General features: G+C 37.2%; 1 long non-coding RNA gene across 1 annotated transcript; it reads right to left on the bottom strand.

Annotated features, from left to right (window-relative positions):
• Positions 1-453: 453 nt before the first annotated feature.
• Positions 454-3,140, bottom strand: LOC148215887 (uncharacterized). Its single transcript, XR_015796310.1, has 3 exons — positions 2,961-3,140; positions 2,414-2,475; positions 454-600 (listed from the first exon to the last, which is right to left on the bottom strand). It is a non-coding gene; the product is annotated as an uncharacterized LOC148215887 (long non-coding RNA).
• Positions 3,141-17,921: the final 14,781 nt, after the last annotated feature.

Here is a 17,921-nt window from a genome sequence, read left to right as displayed (position 1 = left end):
TCACCATCATTCTATGAAGTCTACAGGATTTTCCCTGTAAGAATCCTCAAAGGCTAAGCTTCCTGATAAATTTAGATAGATATGTCTATGTTTTGGTTTATTTTTAAAAAAATAGCTGATCCTTTCAGACTGCGCTCTGCTTGACTGTTTCAATAAATGCACTAAATTGGCAACTAAAATTGATTTGTTCTTTTTGCTTGGTCTAGGAAGGATTCTATTCCTTATGGCACACTACTTACTACTTATTTACTTAAGGCAAAAGGGAAAAAAGCTACCTTCTCTACAAATGCAGCTCCTGGGCCTAGAATCCCATGTATCTGGGGCCAGATTTATTAATGTAGTATAAGCCAGTCTTACCTTGCAAGGTTCCAAGTGCAGATCTCAGTTGTCACCAGCGCTCACAAACCTCCATATCCTTGTTTGTGGCTCTAATAGATAGTTAAAATGGAGCAGCATCCACGCCACAATGAATTTCATGAATCAGATGTGATGCCATTCTTCTTATTCCTTTTTTCAGAATTCAGTCATGTTGGGAAAGGATTTCTAAGGGGCCTCAGCTTTTTTTCTTCTTAGACCTTGCAGGTTCATCATTTTCAGACCCTGAAGCAAAATTAATGCTGTGTGCAATTTAGTCTTTAACAGCTGTCTTGGTTGCTTAACTTTGCTTGATGTAGAAAGCTGTCTTTCTGCATCCCAATATGTTTGAGATGCTAGCCATTGAAATGTACACCTCATCAATTTGCAGCTGTTGGGCACAGCTGTTGCCCAGATGACTAATTCTGAACTGAAGGAATTCCTAACAAGCATCCTTTTCCCATTCCTCTACAATTCAACTCACTTGACTACTTTCAGGTTTCTTCTACACCAAGATACTCTGTCATTTGTGGTAACAAAGATGCCTTTTCCCTTTCTTCCTTTGACTATCTGAAGGTGATGGTCATGGTTTGGCAGGAGCGATAGCTGCCATCCACCCAAAATTCCATGAATTCCATGTTCATCCATCACATCACAGATTCTATTTTAATGGCTCACAGAATTTCCTTTGAATGAAATGTTGGATGAATTTCTTCTGCATATCTACCAGAAGATAGATATAGATAAATGGATGGTAGAGATAGAGACAGACAGAATGACAGACAGAGGAGATATGGTCACTGCTATGTTCACACTGCTGTAAAAGGCTTCCAAATTTCCTGCTCCAATTGATCTCTCTTAGTTTGTATATGACTAAGGAGATGCAGCTGACAGAACCTGATGTAGAACTTCAGAGAATGACTCAGCTTACAGGTAATTTAAAATGACAAGAGTTACAAGTCTTAGTACTGAATGAAAATGTACTTTCATATGGAGAAGCTTTTAGGTGGCAAGGCTCTTCATACTCCCATATGAATATAAATATGACTATATAAGCCAGCTATAGGAAGGATTGGTTACCAACTTCCTATTTTCGTACTCTTAAAAAAATGGTTCAGATTCACCAAATCAGGTGTAAATACTATTTTCTAGCACACTTTTATCAGCAAGAAGGCAATGGAATGGCAAAATGTGCTATCAAGGATGCTTTGAAATTATGATTTTAAACAGAGCAATGTAGACTCTGGTAAGATACTGCCTAAATTCATGAAACCTGTTAGGGTAGTCAGAATGCATGGCATTTCCTGTGACTATGAGTGAGAAGTGAAACTGAGCCACATTATCCAAATTAAGGCACCATGCATTCCTGCTGTTACGCGCCCACAAGGTTTTTATTTTATTATTTATTTTAATTGCACAAAGTTTGCATTCTGCCCTTGAGAACCAAATCACGAGGCTGCCAGAATCTCATGAGTTGAGATTCGCAACTGCAGAAGATAATGGGAAGATTTGAGAAGGTCTCAAACAACTGATGGCATCCATCAGGGATTATACGTTTGACTCTTCAGTATAACTCTTTGGTTTTGGGTTTTTTTGATATATACATATACCAAATGTATATATACATTTACAGTATACAAAGGTTTACTGTTTACGGAACACTCCTAAGTTGTCAAGCAATGTTTTTACACCCTTGGTTTGATTTTTTTTTTTTTTTTTAGGTTTCTGCTTCAGACAGGATGCAGGAATGTAAGTTTAGTGCCCTAGGCTTTGTGGCTGTGGCTTATCTTTGGAAAGTACTCCTTTTAGCATATTTCATTTACATTTTTTTGCCCTGAGGCTGGGAAACATGTGGAGCGATTCCTAATTCTCAGTTTGCCTGTGCTGGCACACACACAGTGACACACACATCTGTTAACAGAAAACAAGCTAAAAACTGTTTTTTCAAGTGGGCGGCAATATTTGGCATCTGAAAGCAGCTGCTGTTGGGTGGGAGAAATGGTTTGGTTCTCTGTCAAAAGCAAAGTTAGCTAATTTCATACTTCTCTTAATTTCATACTTCGCCTTAGCAGATCCTTCTAGTATGGTTGCTTCCAACAGCTTCTTTCTGGCATCAACAATCTAACCAAAGAAAAAGAAATGATGTGGACAAAAAAATAGGTCAGGTAAAAACCAAAGGAAAACAGATGAGACATGAAATCCTACCATGCTGAAATCAAGGGTGAGCAAGCTACAGACAATCAGAAAACCTGATTTCAAAATCCCTTTGCAGGAAATTATCCAGACTTCTGGCAACAGCAGCATCACTCTGTTACATATAATTAGTCCAGGAGGATAGGGGGTGGGGAGAGGGAGGGAGAGGGGGAGAGAGAGAAGGCATGTTTTAGAACATTTAGGCAGGGGTGGACCACTGGATTATATGAAACCCTCAAGCCCCTTCCTTGCAACCCACAGAATTTCCTCTGACCACAACAGCTAAAAATTAGTGGAACTATTTTTCTCAGTTTTGTGGCAGAAAACAGGAAAAGTATAGTATACGTTGAACATAATTCAGGATAAACAAAGCTTCTCCCCGTCCCCAAACTCAAGGAAAAATGCAGCCTCACCTACTATGATCTTGAACTTCACTCTTCCCAGACACCTAAAAGTTTCTTCTCTCCAAAAGTAACAGTACTGAAGAAGATGTTAGCCCAAAGACCAAAATAAAAATATTGCATTGAATAGCAAGAAATGATATCAAGAGGAGAGAGAATGGGTGCCTTCATTAATTCTTGGTGCTTGCCCCATCTATTCCTTGCTTCAGTCTCATGACCATTGACAGCAAACTGCACTCCTACACCCCGCCCCCATGATGTTACTTAGCCTGAAATGAAACATCTGGAAGTAAAAAAGCAAACTCAGAGAACACCAGGAAACCAACAATTCAACTCCATTATTGAAACCACCAGCAAATTTCAGGACAGCTTGATAAAGAAGTTTAAAAAAAAAAAATCAAAACCCCAAAACAAAACGTTGGGGAAGAAGGCAATGGCAAACCATTTTGGTTGCCAAGAAAATAGACATATTTCCCCTTTTTTACCTTGGAATGTACTGCTGGACTACTGCTTTCAGACAGAGAATTACAGAATTGTCTTCATCTGAAGAAAGCTTTTCAGACTAAGCTATGCTACAAAGGATCCTACGCATGCATTCTAAGGAGACAAACGGAATCCAAAGTTTTGGGCAATGACAAAATGTCCTGTTCTCTTGGCCACCACCTTCTTATAATCCATCCTAGTGACTCATGAGTGCAACTGAGGCAGATTTTTTAGAAGAGTAAGGAATAGACCTTGTTACATGTTTGCTTCCAATTTACATCTTTGCTGATTTCAATGGTGCTACTGTGAATTTATGTCACTATAAATTGGAGTTTTTCACAGGCTGAGATTTCTTAGCTTGCATGTTTTATACCTTTTGAGCAAGAAGGCCCCAGAGCTTGAAACTTGAATGAAAAGGTTGGCTTAGTGCCCAGAAAACAGGTTCACTACTTTTGTCAATGGGAAACTATATTAAAGGCAAATATTTCTATTTCTAATACTATCACATTAGAAACAAAACTGCAGATGATGGTATATCTTCTTACCTGTTTCTATACCTTTAGTGAAGGTTCATAAAGCAACTTAAGAACAGTGATATCCATTGCTCGGTCCATTTACAAGAAACACCTTACTCCAAGACAGTGCAAGCAGATTAATAACAGGCTGTGATGATCTTGAAAGATAATGACATTTCCCCCTTCCCTTCCTTAACAGCATTTATAAACTTCCCCAGTCACTTTAGTAGAATTGCATTAACATTTGCATAAAATTACCCACTATTTCCTATTGTGATTCAGAATGAAAAAGATAGCTTTGCCAACCTGTCCAAAGTCTTCAATATTGTTTAATATAAAATTTGTATTCTTGCTTTACATAGCTTTATATATCTGAATTATTGTTAGTTTTATCTCCCCTGTGTAAAATCTGTTCTGTTTTTAGTAATTTTATTACCACATCTTCTCATCTCATTTCACCATAATCTATGATCAGTGATGCACCCTGGAGTAAATTTCCCAGCTGAGGTAACCAAATATTCACCTAATTACAGTTTTACCACACTACTTGTGTGCTACAACAAATCCCAAATCTAGAGCTAAACTTCTATATGTTGAAAATACCAAGGGAGAAGGGCTGATTGACTAACAGGTACTTGTTCTAAACACAGGGACCATTTAATCAAGGACTCTAATCATGGATACAATATCCTTTTTTTGGGTGAAATTCAGACTGCAGGACCTTCAGATGGTAATTTCTGAGAATGTTGTTCAATAATTGGGATGCCACTAATAAAAAATATTTTTGTTTGGTAATTATTTGTCTTCTTCTTTGTCAATATTTAAACATTTAGAAGATGTTCTCAGGTAGCTATTGGTGAAAAAAAATTAAGTAGGCTCTCAGACTGAGTATGATTCACCCAGGGGCATGAAAGATTAATCAACATTACCGCCATCTTACCAAGCTCAAATCTCAGCTGGCCTCATTGAGTCTACGATCACACTCAATTATTTCAGGTCAGTGCTACTCACAACTATCCATATACAAGTAGAACCACTGGCAAGTGATGCTTCTTGCACTCAATTAGAAAACCTATCTAAAGAATATTACAACAGATAGCTGATGAGAGATCTGGAGAAATTCAGTGGAGTCAGATTCACTATTTTTATTTTTGACCACGTGTCATTAAGGCAGACAAAGCCTGGCCCCAGATAATACCTGAACCCTGATTCTGATAGAGCCAGAAAATTAATTTATTCTGAGAATGAATGGTCCAGCCATCATGTTCCTGATCATTGTAGACAGTACGGAAAATGACCTTGATGAAAATATGCAAGAACCATTACCTAGGTGAAGGGGCTAAAACATTTTTAAAGCCCTGGGAAACAAGATAATTTACAGAAATGGCTAAGGGAGATGGGGGAGGGGAAGATGGGGGGGAGGTATAGCACAATCAGACTTGCAAGATTGATATCAGCCTCTCTTGGTAGACCAGACCAGGAAATCAACTCCATAGAAAGAACTACTTTATGTTTTATTATTTAAAACAAAAATGTATTTAAAAGAAAAAGATATCTACAAATGAGCAGATAATTACTGAAGTTATACAATTAATGTTCAATATAACATAAAAGATACCAAAGTACATTGAGTTGTTTTATACATAAAAGAGTATAAATTCTTGAGTTTAATGCCAAAATCTCCACTCTATTATTTATAAATGTTTTAAAAAGCATCCCTAAAAATAATATAGGTAAATATTTAAATTCTGACTTCCCCTTTCTTTACACTTCAATTTGCAGTACTTACTGGCATAAACTTTAGAATCCATACTCTGCTTGTATTTACCTTGCTGAATAATATATAATATGTATGGAAGCCATTCCTGCTTAAATTTAAACTTCAGTCATGGATATATAGCATTAGTTTCAGTATTGCTGCATATTCTTCAAGTTTAAGTTTCCAATCAGATATTGTTGTACTATGTCTTTTTTATATTGTAATACAACATTTGTTTTCACAGCTGTAAACATGCAGTTTAATAAATGATGGTATTTTTTTTGTAGATGTTGATTTTTGTGGATAATTTCTGAAATTATGTCTAGTAAAAAAAATTGTAATTTTATTTCAAATTTGATCCCTAAAATGTTCTTAATGTTGCTATGTATGTCTTTCCAATACTTATGTGTGTGTGTGTTTACATGTCTACCATATATGGTAAAACATTTCTTCTGTCTGATGGCGTTTCCAGCATTTATTACTATATGATTTGTCTATTTTGGCAATTACTGACAGAATTATATACCATCTATAACACATTTTATACCAGTTTTCTCTCAAACCAAAGCTTGGGTTAAATTTTACAGATTTGTTCCAAAGTTTTTCCCATTGTTAAATTGAAACTGCTTCTTTGATATTTTGCATCCAATTTATCATACATGTTTTTATTTGTTCTGTCTCCCTATCATATTTAAGTAGAAGTTTTTATATATATATATATATATATATATATATATATATATATATATAGTTTTGATTCTGTATAAGTATTTCAAATTCGGTCATTTTTCTTAATGTCCCTTCCTAGAACTACTTTATCGAGAGTGGCTATAATATCGCAAATCTGATTGTGCTATACCTTCCCCACCCCTGCCTAATACCCCAGTGAATCAGGCAGGTGCCTGTCTGAGCCACCTCCAAATGTTACCTGGTTATTCTTGATATAAAAAACATTTCAGCCCCCTATGCCTAGGTAACAGTTCTTGCATATTTCCATCAAGGTCATCTTCCATATTCTCTACAATCATCTTGTGCTGGAAAAAAATGATATAATTACATGCCTTATAACTGAGATTGCCAAGTTCATGCTAGATTTCTTCAGAAGCACTTGGATAAGAATGTCTTTTAAAGAAACTGGATATCTCTTTCTCTCAAGGAGGCATTTATATCTTCCTGGACTCAGACAGATATTCTCTTCTTCTTAGATTTAGTAATGGAATTTCATTTGGCACTAAAAAAGAAATATCACTTTCCTGATGGCTTGGCTTCAAGCATAACTTAGCCATTTTCTCCATTACTGTAAAAGGGCAGAGCTGAGTTTGCAGGCTAGGAACATGAGTTTAACCTATTTTAATTAACACACATATTCTAGCCCCCTCCCTATTTTATAAGTGAATGTATGGGTCTACTTTGTTACTCTATATTTTATCGTTTATGGCATGGAAATACATTTCCATCTTTCCTTCCTTCCTTCCTTCCTTCCTTCCTTCCTTCCTTCCTTCCTTCCTTCCTTCCTTCCTTCCTTCCTTCCTTCCACATGTAATGGTTACCCACCAACTGTTACTGTATATGTCTTATATTTGCACAGGATTGGTTGAAATATAAATATTTGTCACTTGATTATTACAACATACTTTTAATGGTTAACCACCAACAGTTACTGTATATCTGTTATATTTGCATAGGATTCATTGAAATATGAATATTTGGCACCTGATGACTACAACATCTGAAAAGAAATCATGTCACTATAACTAGGCAGGATTTTAATTTTAGCTCAGAACATTCAAATTCATTTTGGGAGGAGAGAGATTAAGTTCACATATCTAACAGTCATTCATAAAATGTGAAAAGATCAAATGATATGCATGAACTTTATCAACCAGACCTTTATACAAAGACAATTCATTTGTACCATCTGTTCTGTTATTGATTTCATTTAATATAACTCCCAGCCAGACTTGGAAATACAGCCTTAGTAAGCATGCAGAAGGTCCTATGTAAGGCTGTAAAAATTCTTGCCTAAACCCCTGAAGGACCTATGCCAGTCCTGTTATATACTTGGGCATTTTAAAGCAAGGAATATACAGAGACAGTGAGATTGCCATCCAATAAGGCTATCAAGTTTTACCAGGAATTCTTTCCCTTATTTGATCATTTATAGATCAGGTATATCAATTTCCTCAAGAGGGTAATCAAAATAGACTGAGCAGAATGAAGTATCATATTGCACATAAGATAAGGCATGCTGAATCTGTATTCCTTAAAGAATCAATGAATGCTTACAATTACACAAATTGCAGAATGGGTGGTGAAAACCCCATGCTGGGGATGTATATCTTAACACAGGATAATGAGCAGATGGACACCTACATGTCACTTCTGGTGCCATGGAAAGGGCCAAGCTATACTCTAGGAAAGGATTGTTCTGAACAGCTTCCAGCCAGTCAATAAACAAACATTGTACAGATCAAGAGGAAATGACAGTAAGTATGTGATTGATTGAGTCATCAAAACACATCTAAAATCCTCAACAACTCTACAGTGAATCTATTCTGAACCTCATAGACCTTCTTCTATGCTTGCTTGCAGGGGTTCTTGAACTTTCTAAAATGCTCTCATATTCTTATCCACTTGAAATTCTCTGATTTTATTTTATATAGAACATGGATTAGATAAACATCATTTAAAACATGAACTTCATAGCACTAGCTAGAGACAATCCTTATTCTTCTTTGGATTTAACTCTGGGCAGGATGGGCAGCATATAAATTTAATAAGAGAGAGAGAGAGAGAGAGAGAGAGAGAGAGAGAGAGAGAAAGAAAGAAAGAAAGAAAGAAAGAAAGAAAGAAAGAAAGAAAGAAAGAAAGAAAGAAAGAAAGAAAGAAAGAAAGAAAGATTAACCCTTCTAAGATCACCATTCCTCTTCTCCTCCTGTGTACTTTCATAGCAAAATCCTTTCCTGAGAATCCCATTGTTTATGATCTTTAATGATCTTTTCACATATGCCATTTATTATCTAGATGAAGGGTCAAATTGTGACTTTAGGCCAAGCAGCCAACCAATCCTCATAAGATTGTTCTTAAGAAGATAAAATGAATGGACCTCTTCCAACCCCAAACTCCTTGAGAAAAAAATGAAATTATTGTTGGTTGCACAGTTAGCCAGATGTTTAGACTGGATTTGGCATTTTTGTCCACCTATCAAGTCCTTCCCAAGGATGTTGTTGTTGTTGTTGTTGTTATTCAGCAATTATTCCTTGGCATAATTCCTACAATGCTGCTTTTACTATGTAATGGAATTATTTGAAATAGATAAATAGATTTTATGTATAAACTTCCTTGAATTTTTTTTCTTATATAATTCTCTAAAAAAAACCCTTTTGCTATTTCCTTAAGAATAATAATGTTGTAGCACAATAACCTTTCTTGTTAATAGTTCATCAACAGATATTTCTATTAAAACATAGGATTATGTTTGCCTTGGGACTACATGCCTGTGGATTCTTGCCATTAGAAGCAAAGTTCTGTCAAGGAAAAATATCCAGTTTGTTTAACTGACAAAGAATGTATGTGGCAAGCCACAATTTCCTTAACCTTTTAGCTTAGTAAGTCCAAATTGGCTGGGCTGGCATACAGCAACAAAGCAAAACCAAGGAAACTACCCTTGGGGAAGTTCTCGGTCAGGAGCTAATCAAGTTCTGGGATGAGGATTCAGCCTGTTCTCCATTATGCTACGCTGTCCATGCAATAGCAGGTCCATAGTCTGTGCGCTAGATTCCCAGATAACAATAGCAGCAGGATGCAATTGTGCAATTATGCCTATACGCTTGTCACATGCCCTTATTTCTGAGATGGTCACACCTGGAAATAGTGATTACACCTTGATTACAACACCTCTTACTGATCTAGGTAAGAGTGATCTCAGGAGCCTGTGGAAGCTTCAGCTGATGCAAAATGAAGCAGTTAAGCTGCTAACCCGTGCATGATACCAAGAACATGGGGTGGTTCTGGTACAATTTCAGGAGTTAGCTTTAACTTTTAAAGCTCTAAATGGGGCTGATTATTTGAGGAACCACCATTTCAGTATGAACCTGTCTGACAAGGAGGCACTCTTTAAATGATCTCGCTTTCTGAGTCCTTAGGCAGGCATATAGGAAAGGTTCTTTCCTCGGGTAGTTCCCAAGCCCTGAAATTCACTCAGTCCCCACTCATTCAGCTTTTAGGAAAGGAGTCATCATCTTCCTCTTCAGTCTGAATTAATTTAAGTGTGATTTTATGTTGTTTTTATGAGATATGTTTTTTACTAAAAAGTAGAACATTTAGCTGCCTCCTCATGGATGTGTTTCCTTGATGTTTAAGAAGTGGCAATGTAATATAAATATGAAATGGAACTAAATGTAATACTTTTTTTAAAAAATCAAAAACTACATGAGGGAAGCCTCTAGAGATTTAAATAAAGTCTTGGAGGCCTGAAGATCCTAGGTCAGTTTCTTCATTACTTTGATGACAGGGCTGAATACAGCATGCATATAATGACTACAGTCTTTGGCATTGTCAGGAGAGCTCGAAACAGGCAAGATGATGGATACAGCATTGCTGTGCAAGTCCCACCCTTTCTCCTAGGCATATACAAAAAGGTGGGCTTTACGTCCCACTGCATCTTGTCTATTTTGACACACACACGTGCACTATGGATGCCACTGACTCACATTAAAAGTGAACTTTCTATTGGGACTGCTTCAGCAAGATCTATTTAAGTAGTCAAACTCAAGACTATTGTTTGACTCGTAACTTAAAGTGTTTTTCCAGAAATGGCCAACAAGTTGTTGGTTAAATATTTAGTTTGAAAATTCAGTTTGGTTTGCAACTGACAGGAACCCCATAATTATAGTTCTTTGGCCTCTCCATTCCAATTCTGAGCTTCCATCCATACTTCCCTTTTCTACTAGTTCTTTCTTTTTTCCTATCCACTGCAAAGTATTTGTCTTGTAATGTCTGTTCCAGTCTGCCTTTCAGCCTGCCTTTTCAAAAATGAACAGTGTTTTCATTCCTGTACAATTGTTTGTTTGTTTTCTCATTTTAGGATAGGGTAATTTTATTCTTGTTGGCTTTAACTGTTTCAGCTGATGACTAATTTTATTATTCTTTTTATGCATTCCTGAAGGTCTGCTTTCCTTCAGGAAGAGGAGGAGATTCGACAGGACTAAAAGGAACACAGGATTTCCAAAGGCTGAGCATTTAAATTTGTCATTTCATTGAAATCCATCTTCCATTTCAGGAGGACAGTAATGATTGCCCGAAGAGTGCAAATTTTTAGCATTCCATGCACCCCGTTAGCTGCCACAACTTTTTCTATGAAGTGATGGGTGCCTCTTTGTGCCTCATGTCCTCAGTAGACAACCTGCCAGGCTACACGCCAGTTCTTGTTACAGCTGTGATGATAATCTGACATCTACAACAAAGAACATTTTTAAAATCTTCAAATCAAAACATATTTAAAAAGTGTGGCTTTCTATGAAATCCACACTAGCCATGCACATTGTGCTTTCTCTCAGTGGTGTAGATGGGATAACTTTAGCATCATTGGATCACTGTCCCTGCACAAAACATTGAAGTTATGTTTCCAATAATAAAATCAATGAGACATAATCTAGGATTTTAAAAATGCTTTTATTACATAGCCATCAGAAAATTAAAACCATAAAGAAGAAGCAAGGTCTGCAGTGATCACAGATGGATAGGGACAAAGCGATGCAAAATAGGGACAGACAACATGTTTGCCACCATTTTGTGGCAGAAGCATAAAAAGAAATGATTATGTGAGCTATAAAATTCAAAGGACACTTTTTGCAAGCCTCTATAATCACTTGTAGCTATGACAGCTTGGTTCTTGGAATGTTGTGAGTCAAACTGATTGTCCCACTCTCTCCCTAAATGTGAACTGCCAGTCACTTGCACTTGGGTGAATGGGCAAAATGTGAATTTCCAGTATCCACCAGGCTCTAGAAGCCTCCTTTTCCTGAGATATGCTGTTTGTGACACACCCCAAGTATTGTTTTAGAAGGTATCTGCTAGATGGTGGTAACACCTTCTCTATTTTTGTGTTCAATCCTGGTGCTCATTTATGCTCCCAAGTGTTGTGAAATGCAGCTTCACTGCTGCTCTGAAATTCAGTATACCTTCTTTCTTCTCCTAATATTTTGCTGGGCTGAGAAAGCCCTCCAGATGTGACTAGACTATGACTCCTGGAACACTTCATCTTTTGCCATGCTGACTGAGGCTGCTGGTTGTTCTAGCTCAGCAACACCTGGATAACCACAGATTCTCCACACCCAGATTACAGCCCATAATGCAAATACCAGATGACTGAGCACTGGATAACGTAATAGCCATAGTTCCATTCAAATTTAATTTGATTAGTTTTGACAGCTAAAGAGCAGGATTGCTGAATATTATATAATAATCTGATCACTTTTTCTATACTTGGAGATTTGTTTATGGTTTCAGGTTCTTTTATAACCTAATAAGCCAAAAGCAGTGAAGGGATTCTAGTAATGAAGCAATACATCCATGGTTTTAAATTAATTGTGTTCTACTGAGCTCTCAGTGTACCTGTCCAGTGGCATTTTTTAAGGAAAAATGAAATAATTCTTGCTTATGAGTAGTACTGGAGCCATAGAAGCTCACTTGCACCACCCCATAGCCTTTCAGGTTGCCTCTCTTAAAATCTACAACTGGATTAAGAGGATAATGTGTTGATGCTACTTTGCATCTGTGTATCTGTGTTGTTCATGTGAATAATCTGTAAAGTTATGCAGCATTTGTAATAAATGAGTTGGAAATTAATTGAAAAGGGGAAAAGGAAGAATGGAAATCAGAACCTTGGAAACTAGGTATGTATACCTTAGCATCACATTAATCAATAAGTACATTAAGGCATATATTTGATTCCTCTGATCCTCTTTCTCACTGTCTTATGTTTCAGGAGGATGTTGCCTAATGAATAAGGAATGTACAGATGTTCCTGATCTGGAATATTTTGCAAACCCCCATTCCCATTTCCAGATTCAGAGAATTCCATTACACTTTATTTTAAAACACCTGGAAAGTAGGAGATACTCTGTTCATGAGATTATGCTTATATTGCATCATTCATTTTGGATGTGCTATTCTACCTTCCCAAAGTTCAGGTTTTAAAATCCAGATATTGTGAGGTTCATCCTACAGCCAGAATTTCATTCAGTTCCAGGTGACATTTTAAGATTTTCAGATTAGGATAATCATCATTTGAGTAATGCTACATTGTTAGATTGACCTAGCTATTAATGAACAGTCACCTTAATATGCATCTGATCTTTGCATATATCTTTGCATATAATTATTTCTCTAGCATATTACAAAGAAAAGGAAGGGCAAGAGGAACGAATACAGTACAAGGCAGATATAGTATAAATAGACTTTTTTCAGAAAGATAAAAAAAGAAAATACCTGATTTAAAATTTTAAGAGTTATAGAAAATGTATGTGGCAAATAGCTTTCTGGGGAATGCAAACATCATAGTGAGAAAATAATTCTTCTGTCAAGCTTGTAAGTTGGGCACACCTCCAAACATAGCAGTGGGTTTTCACTAAGCATCATTTCTATTTTATAGCCCAGAGGCATTTTTGAAAATAAAGATTGTGCCGCAGGCTGGTGCTTCCTTTTCCCTCAAACCAGTCTCCCATTTTCTAAATGATATTAAAAATCTAAAGAGCAAGCCTGTGCAGTGCTTCAGTTCCATTTAAAAAAAAAAAAGGATGGGGACAACCTGTTTGCAATTCTTTAAAGCAGCTGCTTCTTTTCTCAGGTTTGTGCAGAATCCAAAAAGTTGCATGACTGAATAAATAGAGCAGAGCAGCTGGCATGTGCAGGGGAATGCTATTAATCCTATGATTCTATGCTATATACCAGTGTTGTCCAAACTTGGCCACTTTAAGATGAGTGGACTTCAACTCCCAGAATTCCCCAGCCAGCCATGCTGGCTGGGGAATTCTGGGAGTTGAAGTCCACTTATCTTAAAGTGGCCAAGTTTGGACAACACTGGTATATACCTTAGTTCTAGAATGTATCAAACTCTCCTGCATTTCCAACCCCGTAAAACATTACTAGTCAGATAAAACTGCCATTTAGTGCTGTAATTTCTACACTAAAAACTTTTCAGAATGCTAAGGTTCTTCAAAACACTGTTTGGAAAACACTGAACTTGCACAATTTCTTTCTCCTGAACGGTGAGCAATCAAGAAAACAAATTAAGCACTTTGTCTAGTTGCTCCCCAATAAGTGATTGAGTCTCTGCCTTCCTTCAACTTGTTTGAAGAAATTACATTACATTTTTTTTAAAAAAAGTTAAAAGTCTTTCAAACCATCTCCAGGGTGTTAGGGTGGCTATCACAATGTTCCTCCTGCTTTGGACAGTAAGCCACAGCAGCCTGGCATTTGACATAATCACATTTTTGTTATTTAATCTTGCAAATGGTACACTTCATAGCTGCCCTTCAGAGAGAAACACCTTGAATTTTAGATAAAGCTAATCATTCTGTCGTTCTCAGCTCAGTGTCACAGGAAAGATGATATGACAGATGAAAATTCTTGCAAGGAACGATAACCTGTGTATGTCAAAATAACTGCAACTTGTTATGCATTGTCAGATACCTGCAGTGACAATCAAAAGGAGACATCAGCATTAGACAACGAGAAGAATGTTTTTGCCCCTTTTGGAGAGGAAAAGGATATGCCAAATAAGAGGAAAACCCATTGGGTAAAGATGGCATGCATCCAACTAGATGTGTATCTGTCCAGTGCCATAACTTCTACAAATCCAGAGATGTCCCAGAGGATTTGAATGCCCTTTTTTTGCACATAAATGTCTTGAATCCATAACTAGTAATAGCCTTCAGGCAGAATTTTGGGAAAGATTCTACTCTCACAGAACAAACACCTGAAAGCTGATGTGCATCTTTTGGTCTGCAGTGGAAGGTTCGCTGCATTCAGCACTGAACAGAAACCTCGTGAGGCACAGTCTCAGACGAAAGCTAGTTTATTCAGGCGTAATGCGTAGCAGTTACAGACAAAGCCAGGATTGGCTTGGCACAGTTTTTTACAGCAGTTTTATAGGGTTCTCCCCTTGACCCGTAGTTACCCTTAGGTTCCACTCCTTGCTTGTCTGTCTGTTGTGATCTTCCTTCCCCTCGCCTTGATGGCAGATTCAGCCAGTTTCGATTGTGTTATGATCTTCTTCCTTTGTCTGTCTTGCCCTCGCATTCCTTGAGCCTTTCTCATGTTGGGTTGGTGTGGCTGTTTTAATCTGGTTTTGAATTACCTGCCGATTGCCTCTGGATTGCTGCGCTCCCGGTGTTATGGCAAGCCAGAGCTGCCCGGGGCGCCTGGGGAGCCGTCTGCGCTCCAGTGTTGCCACTTCTAATTGGCTCCCTGCTGCCAGTTAACTGCCCGGCCCCTGTCGGTAATTAGCTTGCAGTTGCATTGTTTCCTTGCCCTCTTGCCTGAGGCGGTGAAACTGACTAATGGCTCCGTGAAACTGACCAATAGCTCTGCGCTGCAGTGTGTGCTTCCCAGGCTGCATCTGACATGAAGGAGATGAAGAATATCTATTACTCATAAGATCTTTGAATACAAAATCTGAAACTGTTTAAGTGCCCCAGAGCACACAGTAGTTTTCTGACTATTTTCATGGAAACCACAAAGCTAAAACCTGAAGAGAAAGTGCCTGCTAAGAATCCAGATGCACTCACTCTTTGGATTTGGTCAATTAATCATTTCAAAATGAGTAAGATTTGTAAAACCTTCCAAAAGGCCTCCAGATGGCTCCCAGCCTTCCATACATACAAACCACATGATTCCTACTGCTAGGAGGACTTTATTCCATTTTCATAAGTTTTTTTTTTTTAATCCCATTCCATCTTGTTTCATCAATACAATTGGTGGGGGAGGGGGGACATGTTAGTAAAAAATAAAAGAAACTGCATGAAATTCCTTTTGTTTGTGGGGGGAATAAGGATAATCCTTTTAAAAAAAGAATCACTTTTATGAAATGATCTGAAATGACCTTCCTCCCTCCCTCCCTCCCTCCCTCCCTCCCTCCCTTCTAAATAATAGCAGAAAATAATGAGAAAAAGAAATGCCCTATTTTATGGGAATTTTTCCAACATTTTCTCTGCTCAGCTTAAAACTCCATATCATGTGGGATTCCATCATTCTTGCCTTTTCACTCATTTGCACCCTCTCTGGTACTCTCTCTACTTTCCTTTATTCATATTGTTCCCAAGGAAGCTTCTTGGCCTTTGGAAAGAAGGATGAGATTGTCTTGGAGATGTTTTAGAAGTGCTTGCTACTTTTTTTTTTTTTTTGGAATGTTTGACTTGAAAGATGACAAGTCAACCATTTCAAGCCTTAAAGATGAATCATTGCAGTATTGTGATCAACTTGGGGGCAAAAGGTTAGTTGGGAGACAAGGGTAAAAGTGACATATGTCATGATGTGATAGTACAAATGACATGAATTCTTTAATTTTTGCAATGACATATTAATACATGCAACATCATCAGGGCTATGAAAGCTGTTCCCAAACTGCTAAGAGGTTTAGTAGATGTTTTGAAAATAACCAACAGGTGCAGTCTAGATTTCTTCTTCACCAAAGAGAAAGTCTTCTTCTTTTACATTGAAAGAGGGCAAAAAAAAAAAAAAAAAAGAATCAGAGTCTTCCTTCCCATATTGGCCTTTAAATGGATTTCTCATTCGAAAGTAACATGCTCGCTGGAATTCTTGAGTTATTACTTAACCTCCTTCTTAATATATATAATAATCAGAACTCTGAGAAACTTCTTCTTGTGATTAACTGCTTCCAGAGTGGGCTGCTACAAGAGAAGCCTAATACTAGCTTTTAGGAGACACCTATATTAAGCACATAGTTGTTGCCTTTGCAGATGACGCTGGTCTACATTTGTCTTTAGACTCAGCTGCCTTGTAAGAAAATACCACTAACCTTTCTTCCTCTGCTCAGGACTTAAATTTTACTTTAAAATTTCCAGAAGTAGCAGGACTTAGTCCTGGGGCTATGTGAAGGAAGCATTATAGAAGTATGATCACTAGTTTAAACAAAACAAAGTAAAAATAAAAACACCCCCGAGGATCTTTTTTCTGAAACTTTATTTCAACCTCCAATTGCAACATGTAGTTGTTGCAAAATGCTATCATGCTTCTTTCTTAGCTTGCCAAAGATAGCAAGGTTTCACGCCATGAACATTATCTCCACCCTTCTTCCCAGGTCAGCCATATGACATCTAGAACATGATGCAGGGGACACAAAACCTAATCACCCCTTGTGTTAGAAAAAGAAAATAGAGTCTCCCTTTATGGAATATCCTACCCAGAAATATAATTTAATGCCATTATAGCTGGTTTTTCAGGATAAAATCCCACAGCATGTTTTATAATATTGCTACAGTTGATAATATCTTCAAAGTTTTGTGCCTGAGCATCACAGGGGACATCATGGGAATTCTGCATGAGCAATGATATTATTTTCCATCCTTGTGGGTGTCATAGTATCATACAAGACAACATAAACTTGCTGATTGGCTATTGTCACATGTTTTGTTGATAATAGTAAATCAACACCATGCCACAAATGAACACAAATCTACACTGATGTCTCTTCAAATATAATTGACTGTTATTCAGATCTGAACATTTAAACAAATTCCATTAGCAAAGAATATCTAAGGGCTTAAGTAAAATCCCATGCATTGTTAATAGAACTTTTTTTTTTTCTGTTGAAGTTACAGTACCCAATATTCTAACAAATTCTGAGATGAAGGAATTTAACAGAAAATAGTACAGAAAATATAAATTACCCATCACCAATCTTTGAATTAAAGTTTGTTGGTTCCTTATATAGAACAAACGTATTGAATTTGACTTATGAAGGAGCCTAATGTTCATCTCTGCAATATCACGAAACATAATTTGTAACCTATTTTGTCTTTCAAATGAACTTAAAAAACTATGGTTCTTTCCTCCAGGTTAGATAGATAGATAATGACTGGCCCAGCATTACCAAATAATCAGTTCTCCCATTCTAGCTTTTTTAAAATACTGGTAGATGATGGAGAGAGAGAGAGAGAGAGAGAGAGAGAGATCAAATATTATTGGAATACT

The sequence above is a fragment of the Python bivittatus genome, unplaced genomic scaffold, assembly GCF_059951505.1.
Source record: "Python bivittatus isolate LINGU-HERP-01145 unplaced genomic scaffold, Pbiv_v1 ctg000330_np1212, whole genome shotgun sequence".
In the NCBI taxonomy this organism is placed as follows: domain Eukaryota; kingdom Metazoa; phylum Chordata; class Lepidosauria; order Squamata; family Pythonidae; genus Python; species Python bivittatus.
The sequence above is the reverse complement of the archived record's forward strand: the minus strand, read 5'-3'. Positions and strand labels throughout refer to the sequence as shown.